We start from the raw sequence: 7,231 nt of genomic DNA on the forward strand, positions 1-7,231 counted from the left end.
TCTCACGCAGCATCCCACTGTCTCTCATGGCCAAGCTGCACCCGCCATTACCCATGACCCACGGAAAGAGATCTGCGAGGTGTCCTTGACTCACCTGTTGGTCTGTCCCGCACTAGCCAAGGTTGGGTGAGAGTGTAGCATAGAAGATGGTCCGGTGCATAGGGTTGTCCAGTCCAAGCGATTGGCGGTGTACCCCAGCCGACTATTCGACCTCGCGGATCCGGCCGAGATTCCCAATCCAGAAGAGGACGAGCAACATTGAGCGCCAACTGCGTTACTCGACGACACTCCTCACCCCCATGATAAAGATACCGAACGGCGGACTGGCAGCGATCCACATTTTACTTTTCTGCTCCTGGGCTGACCATCGGGAGCTGCACAGGGTGCGGCCTGTCGGGACGACGTGTTGAGGGTGCGGGACTCGCCCGCGTTTGAGTTGCACCGGCAGGCTGGGAGGAGGAGGCCCTGTAGTGTATGTGCTGGGGGACATCCATCACCCCTCCCTTGCACAGTGTCACCCCCTCATCTTCACAGAGGACAAGAGACGGAGAAGTGAAGGTGTTCTAAAAACGTGTGTCCGTGGGAAGGGGCACGTGCAGAATGAACGCACACACGGATATGTAGACAAGCATGTACGCATTACATCTTTGCTCTGTGTCACTCCCCTTCCCCCCCCCCCATCCATCCGTCCATCGCTACCTGTGTACATGCATATATACATATATATTGGTGTATACTCTCTGTGAGTGCCGCAGAGAGGAATGGCAAGAGGCGCTCTCTCTCTCTCCCCCCCCTCCCCTTCTGTCACGCCTACATGAAGAAAACAGCACAACAAGAATAATGGTGGGGAGGAGAGAGAGAATGACGGGAGGGGATGGGGGGGGGTGCACGCCTGCAGTACTCTCTCCCTTTTTGGTCATATCTATGTGTGGTGTCCATGTGGCTACACTCTCCTTCAGAGAGGAGGACACAACTTCTGTCTTCATCCCTCTTCGCACCCCCCCCTCCCCTCCGATGTTACACGTGTCCATCTCGCCTCTTGGCTTGTTTGACTTTGTTTATTTGTCTCGTGACACACACCCGAGGAATGGCAAGAGGCGCTCTCTCTCTCTCCCTCCCTCCCCCTCTCTGTCACGTAGCACAAACAGTGTCCACTGGAGGGGGCGGGCGCAGTAGTGCTGCTGCGGCGGCGCAGGCTCGCCTCGTGCCGGCATCAACGCTGCTTCGTGCCACGCACGGAGAGGGTGGGCTGCGCAGCACAGCCGCCTCTTCGCTTACGACTGATTGCCTGCCTGGCCGCGTACTCACGACGACCGTCCCCCGCTCCATTCCTCCCACCACAATCGCATCGGCGATATAAACGCGGCCGAGCGCCACACAGAGCGGGCGACATGTGACCGTGTGTTTCGCTTCTCTCCGGCCCGGCTACACTCCCCAACCCAACACCCCCTCGCTCTCCTTTGGGGGAGAGGGTGGGAGGGGAGGAGGAGCAGGCCGTAGAAACACACCACCACCACCGCCCCGCCTGTCCTTCCCTCCCACCAGTCAAAGCAGGTTACTTGTGTGGCGGCGTGCATGTTCTGCGTGAACAGCAACGATGGAGAGGTGATCCGCCAGCGCCTGGGAGAGCTGCAGGTGGCCAGCACGGTGCTGTGCGTAGCACCGCCGCGTGGCACGCACACATACAGACGTTGCCCCCTGTCCACCTGCTGTTTGTGCTACTCGGTGACGCCTATTTGTGTGTGCGTGTAGACGTAGTTTTGTGTACTTGCATGTGTCGTCCTGTCAAAGGCTCCGGCCCCTCCCTCCCTCCCGCCCCCCTCCACTCCACTCCAGGCGGTGTGGCCCTGGTGGGATTCCCATTTTGCTGCCGCCTGTTTCGCTCTCTTCCGCTTCGCTGACCCTCACCGGCGGCCCCTCTCCTCCCCTCCCTCTCCACGCGCATGATGTGAACCATCCACCCATCCCCCACTCCACATCCCCATCCCATCACGTCTCCCCCACTATCTGCCCTCCCACCCCCACCGCCCACCGCTCCCCTAGACTGCACAATCCTGCGCCCATCACCGGCACTCTCAATCGCTCTTTTCTTACTGAACCTCCCCCTCCCCCCCATACAGAGGCACGCACAGCAGAGCACATACTCGCTGAGCACCACCTCCCCATTCACTCGCCTTTACCCTACACCTCCCCCCCCACCCGCCTATATACCTCCACGACCTACCCCACCGCCAGCATGACCCACAACTGTTTGGGTAGCACGCACCAGCTGCGTAGCGGCGCCGCACGCCTGGTGCGCCTCGCCGCAGTGACGTGCCTCGCACTGGCCGCCGGTTCCGCCGCCGTGTGGGCACAGCCGGTGGGTGTCGTGACCACCGGGCACCGCTGCATCCACGACGAGCTACAGCAGCGCGTGCTGCGGTCGATGGCGCAAGAGCACGACAACCTGGGCACGCTCTCTGCGGTGGGTCTGCCCGTTGTCGCAGCAGCCACGGACCTCGATTCTGTGAGCGGCACGGTCGACTCCGCTTTTCCGTACAGCACGGGGCTAAATGTCACGCGCTCCACGGACTGGGGTGAGCTGCGCATCACCGTGTCCACGGGTAATTTCACAGACACCGAGCGCTACTGCACAAGCGCTCAGCAGGAGATCAACAATCACGAAACTGGACTAGTAGAATGCAGCGAAGACGACATATTGACCGAAGAGAAGCGCGACATTCTCATGAACTCGATCCTCCCCGAGGCGGTGCGACTGCACACGGAGCGCCTGAAGGTGAGGCAGGTGCAGGACACCTGGAAGGTGACGGAGGGGAACGGCAAAATCTGTGGTAACTTCACGGTACCGCATGCACACGTCACTGACGGCGTCAACAACACCGACTTTCTGCTCTACGTGGCATCCGTCCCGAGCAAACACGTGCTGTCTTGGGGTGCAACCTGCCAAGTGTTTCCCAACGGTCAACCGGCTGTCGGCGTGATCAACATCCCCGCAGCCAAGATCGTGTCGCGCTACGACCAACGCATCATTCGTACGGTAGCGCACCAGATCGCGCATGTGCTTGGATTCGGCGATCGTTTCTTCAGGAGAGCCGGCATCACCAGGAACGTGACTACCATTCGTGACATGCCCGGCAACTTTACGGTGATCAACGGCAGCAAGACAATGAAGAACGCCCGGGAGCACTACGGTTGCGAGAGCTTGGAGCACCTCGAGATGGAGGGACGTGATACGCTTGACATGGAGATATCACACATGAAGATGCGCAACGCCAAGGACGAGCTCATGGCGCCTGAAGTGGGCGCCGGCTACTACAGCGCGCTGACGATGGCCATCTTCGAGGACACAGGCTTCTACCAGGCGAACTTCAGCAAGGCGGAGGTGATGCCGTGGGGCCGCAACGCCGGCTGTGACTTCCTCAACAGGACGTGCATGAAGGACAACATCACGCAGTGGCCGCAGATGTTCTGCAACGGTAGTCAGGTGAGACTGAGTTGCCCTTCTGACCGTCTCGGTGTCGGGATCTGTGGTATAGAAAGTGCAGAAAACCCGCTGCCGTCTTACTTCCAGTACTTCACTAACACAACTCTGGGGGGACAGTCACTATTGATGGACTACTGCCCGTTTGTGGGAGCCGAACTTTCTGGTGCGTGCAACCAAAACTCATCCACTGCACCACATCACATGAGTGCCTTCAACGTCTTCTCCGACACGGCGCGCTGCATCGATGGGGCGTTTGCACCGAAGAACATGAGTAAGAAGTCCGTACTCATCTCGGGCACGTGCGCCCACGTCAGGTGTGACAACACAACGAACACGTACAGCGTCCAGGTGAAGGGCAGCAGCGCCTACGTGAACTGCACAGAGGGCCAAAACATCACACTCTACAACATCAGCGACGCCTTCGAGACCGGCAGCTACATCACGTGCCCGCCGTACGTTGAGGTGTGCCAGGGCAACGTGAAGGCGGCCATGGACTTCGAAGCTGATCTCGAAAAGAGCAGAGGCACAAGCAGCAGCAGCGGACGAGGCGACAATCACACCGACAGCATGTCCAGCAGCGGACGAGGCCACACCCCCACCGACAGCATGCCCAGCAGCGGACGAGGCCACACACCCGCCGACAGCATGCCCAGCAGCGGACAAGGCCACACACCCGCCGACAGCATGCCCAGCAGCGGACAAGGCCACACCCCCACCGACAGCATGCCCAACAGCGGCAGTGGTGCAAACAAGCCGGATGCCGCGTCCACCAACGGCAAAGGCGACAGGCTCTACCCCCTCGGCAACAGTGCAGCCGGCCTGCACAGCGCACGCACCCTGGTGTCCGCTGGAGTGGCGTTGCTGGTGGTGACACTGACCGTTGGTCTGAGTGCCTAACATCAGAACGCCTGGCGCACTGCTCATCACAACTGCTGGTGCGGCCACCCAGCGAGGGTTGCATACACGACTAACACCCTCCGCTGGGGATGTCATGACGCACTCTGAGAGGGCCCCGACTTCAACCCGGCGAGCGTTTCTCCTCGCGGTGGTACTGCAGTGCATGCGCAGGGCCCACCTCCACTATACCCTTTCCGAAGCCGAACGCGAATCCGGACGCGGCTCATTACCAGCGAAGAGTGGAAGCGGATGGAGCCTTCCTGGAGTCTGAGGTGCTCCACGTATCCGGTGAGTGAAGTGGCGTGTACGCAAACGGGCCTGACACACGGTGACACCCGTCGGTGGCCCGCGAGGGCACACCCTGTATCGCGATAGCACGAGCCCAGCGGTGTGGTGGTCCATGAGGGGTTGCTGGGTGTGAGACACTGCTGGCCGGCGTATTGAGGTACGACTGCTGTCGATGGTTCATCCTGCCGAGTGTCTTCGCTGGTCCACGTACTCTGTTGATCTGCAGGTGAGTGTTCGGCACCCCACTCCCACCCCCTTCCATACTCATGCACGGCTGCCCACGCCGTCCTCTGCCCCCGTCTGTGCTTGTTTCTCGCCTGCGTACTGAATGCACGCGCGTCTGTGTGTCTGACACAACGACCCCTGGACGACCAACCCCTCCCCTCCCCATCCACACTCGAGCGATGGTGGTGTCGTTGTCATCACCCCTTCTCCACCACTTCTTTGTTACTTATTGAATTCCCCTTACCCCCCTTCCCAGGTTATACCCGCTTACTGTATTACCCACGTGTGTGGGTTGGGTGGGTGGGTGCAGGGGTGGGATGGACGGTTGGAGTGGTGAGCATGGAGGGCCGTCGATGTGGATGGTGTATACAAAGCGAGTGGGCTCCTTTCTCCTCTCCTCCCTCATCGCGCGCCCCTCCTCTTCTTATTCCCCACTTCACCTCTCACCTCCCCTCGGAGGAGCTCGTGTGCGTTCCTGGGCTTTACGCACCGATGTGTGGGCGGTTTGGTGGGTGGATGAGTGGGTGTGTGCTCCCCTCACCCGCCCACGCCCTCCCGTCGCCCCGTCACCCCTCCCCTCACCCCCCATCCCGAACGCGGTGCATTTCTCCTTTTTCTTCTCTCTTTGGGCTCTCTATCATCCTTGACTTCTTCCCTTCACCCCCTCCCTCCCCCTTCACTCCTTCAGAGGTGTCCTCCAATGAGGATGGGGATTTATCTTTGTGTGTTTCTCTTCTTCTTACCCCTTCACAGCGCCCACATATACACCTGCGGTCTGTGATGGTGACAGCGCCACGTCCCTGTGCCCCTCCCTCCCTCCCCTACGACACAGAGTGGAGGGAGAGAGTGAGTGAGCGTGCTGAGTCCACCCCTCCGCGTCTCCGCCCTCCCTCCCTCCCTCTCTCTCTGTATGTGTGTGCTTGTCCTTCCTTATTTATCTCGTTCGCTTCCCTTATCACGTCGACACCAGTGCGCTGTCAACACGAAACAAGAATACCATTGTAACCCCAACACCCACACACACTCGACCGCAGGACAGCAGAGAAGGGGTCGCTGGCTACGTTGGCGCCTGCGTCTGCATCACCCCGGGTACATCCTCGGCTTCTCACGGCCTCGACGCTGCCGCAGCGTCACGGCGTCTCAGGGCTGCCCCGACTCCCTCCTATGGTCATTCTCATCCCTCCCCTATTCCTCCTCTTCCCCCAACCGCCGCTTCCTCGCCCCATAATAGACCTCTGCTCATGACAGACAGGCCCACACGCAGTTCCTCAACCACCACAAGAGCACCCACGCACAGCGTCCCCAGCAGCACGCACTAGAGACGTAGCGGTGCCGCACGCCTGGTGCACCTCGCCGTGGCTGTCGTCGTGTCCCCCTTGCGGTGGGCACACCCCGTGTGCCTTGTAGCCCCCATCGCCTGATATGTTGGCGGTGAGGTGACTTGTTTTGCCGGTAATGGACTCTGTGTTGTGTGGTCCGCCATTCCCCCTCGCGCACGCCGTCCACCGCACCGGTCTTGTTTCTGCTCTACGGCCCGCCAAATACTCTCACGCGGGCTGGTGTGTCTATTACACTGACCGATGGGGGTTCCCCGTCGCGGTACTCAACCCACCCTCCCCTTTTTTCCCCGTCGAAGCGCACTTGTTGTCCCTGGTGGGTATCCTGACTTCTGTCCGCCCCGACCGCTCTTGGGGGTCTTCCCTGTTGTGTGTGCGTACAGGATGACCAAGGCTTCTCTAGTGGCGGGGCCGGGGAGGGGGGTAGGGGGGAGGCTCTCGACACACCGCTGATGCTAACAGACGACATGAACATATGTTCCGATATACTTCACAACCCCTTTTCCTTGTTGCTCTTTCGTTGTCCGCCCCTCCTGACCCCCCTGACCCTCCAAACGCAGCACACAGTCACACACTCGATGGGAGGGGCATCACAGAAAAGTGAAGCGCGACTTCATCAGTGTGTGTGTGTGTGTGTGTGTTCGATTTTTGACGACAGCAGCAGTGGCATGTGCGGATAAGCCGGTGTGCATTTTTATTTTCTCACTTACACGTGCAGAATGTACATGGACTCGGTGGTGGTGCGTATCCTCGGACCCTCTTTTCTCCCTCTCCCCCACTGCTCTACTCCACAGAGATCTTGACGACGACGCATCACCCCCCTCCCCTCCACATTGTTGGGCTCTGTACGTGAGCCTAAACCTTTCTCTTCTTTTTATACCTCATCCACCCCACCCCCTCTAAGCAGGCCTTCGGTCTCTCCCTGTCTCCAACGCCTTACACACCCATTTGTGTGTGTTGTTTGTGTGTTCTCCCCCTTCCTCCCTTTTTTGTTTACTAT

This window comes from Porcisia hertigi (assembly GCF_017918235.1).
Source record: "Porcisia hertigi strain C119 chromosome Unknown contig_3, whole genome shotgun sequence".
Lineage (NCBI taxonomy): Eukaryota > Euglenozoa > Kinetoplastea > Trypanosomatida > Trypanosomatidae > Porcisia > Porcisia hertigi.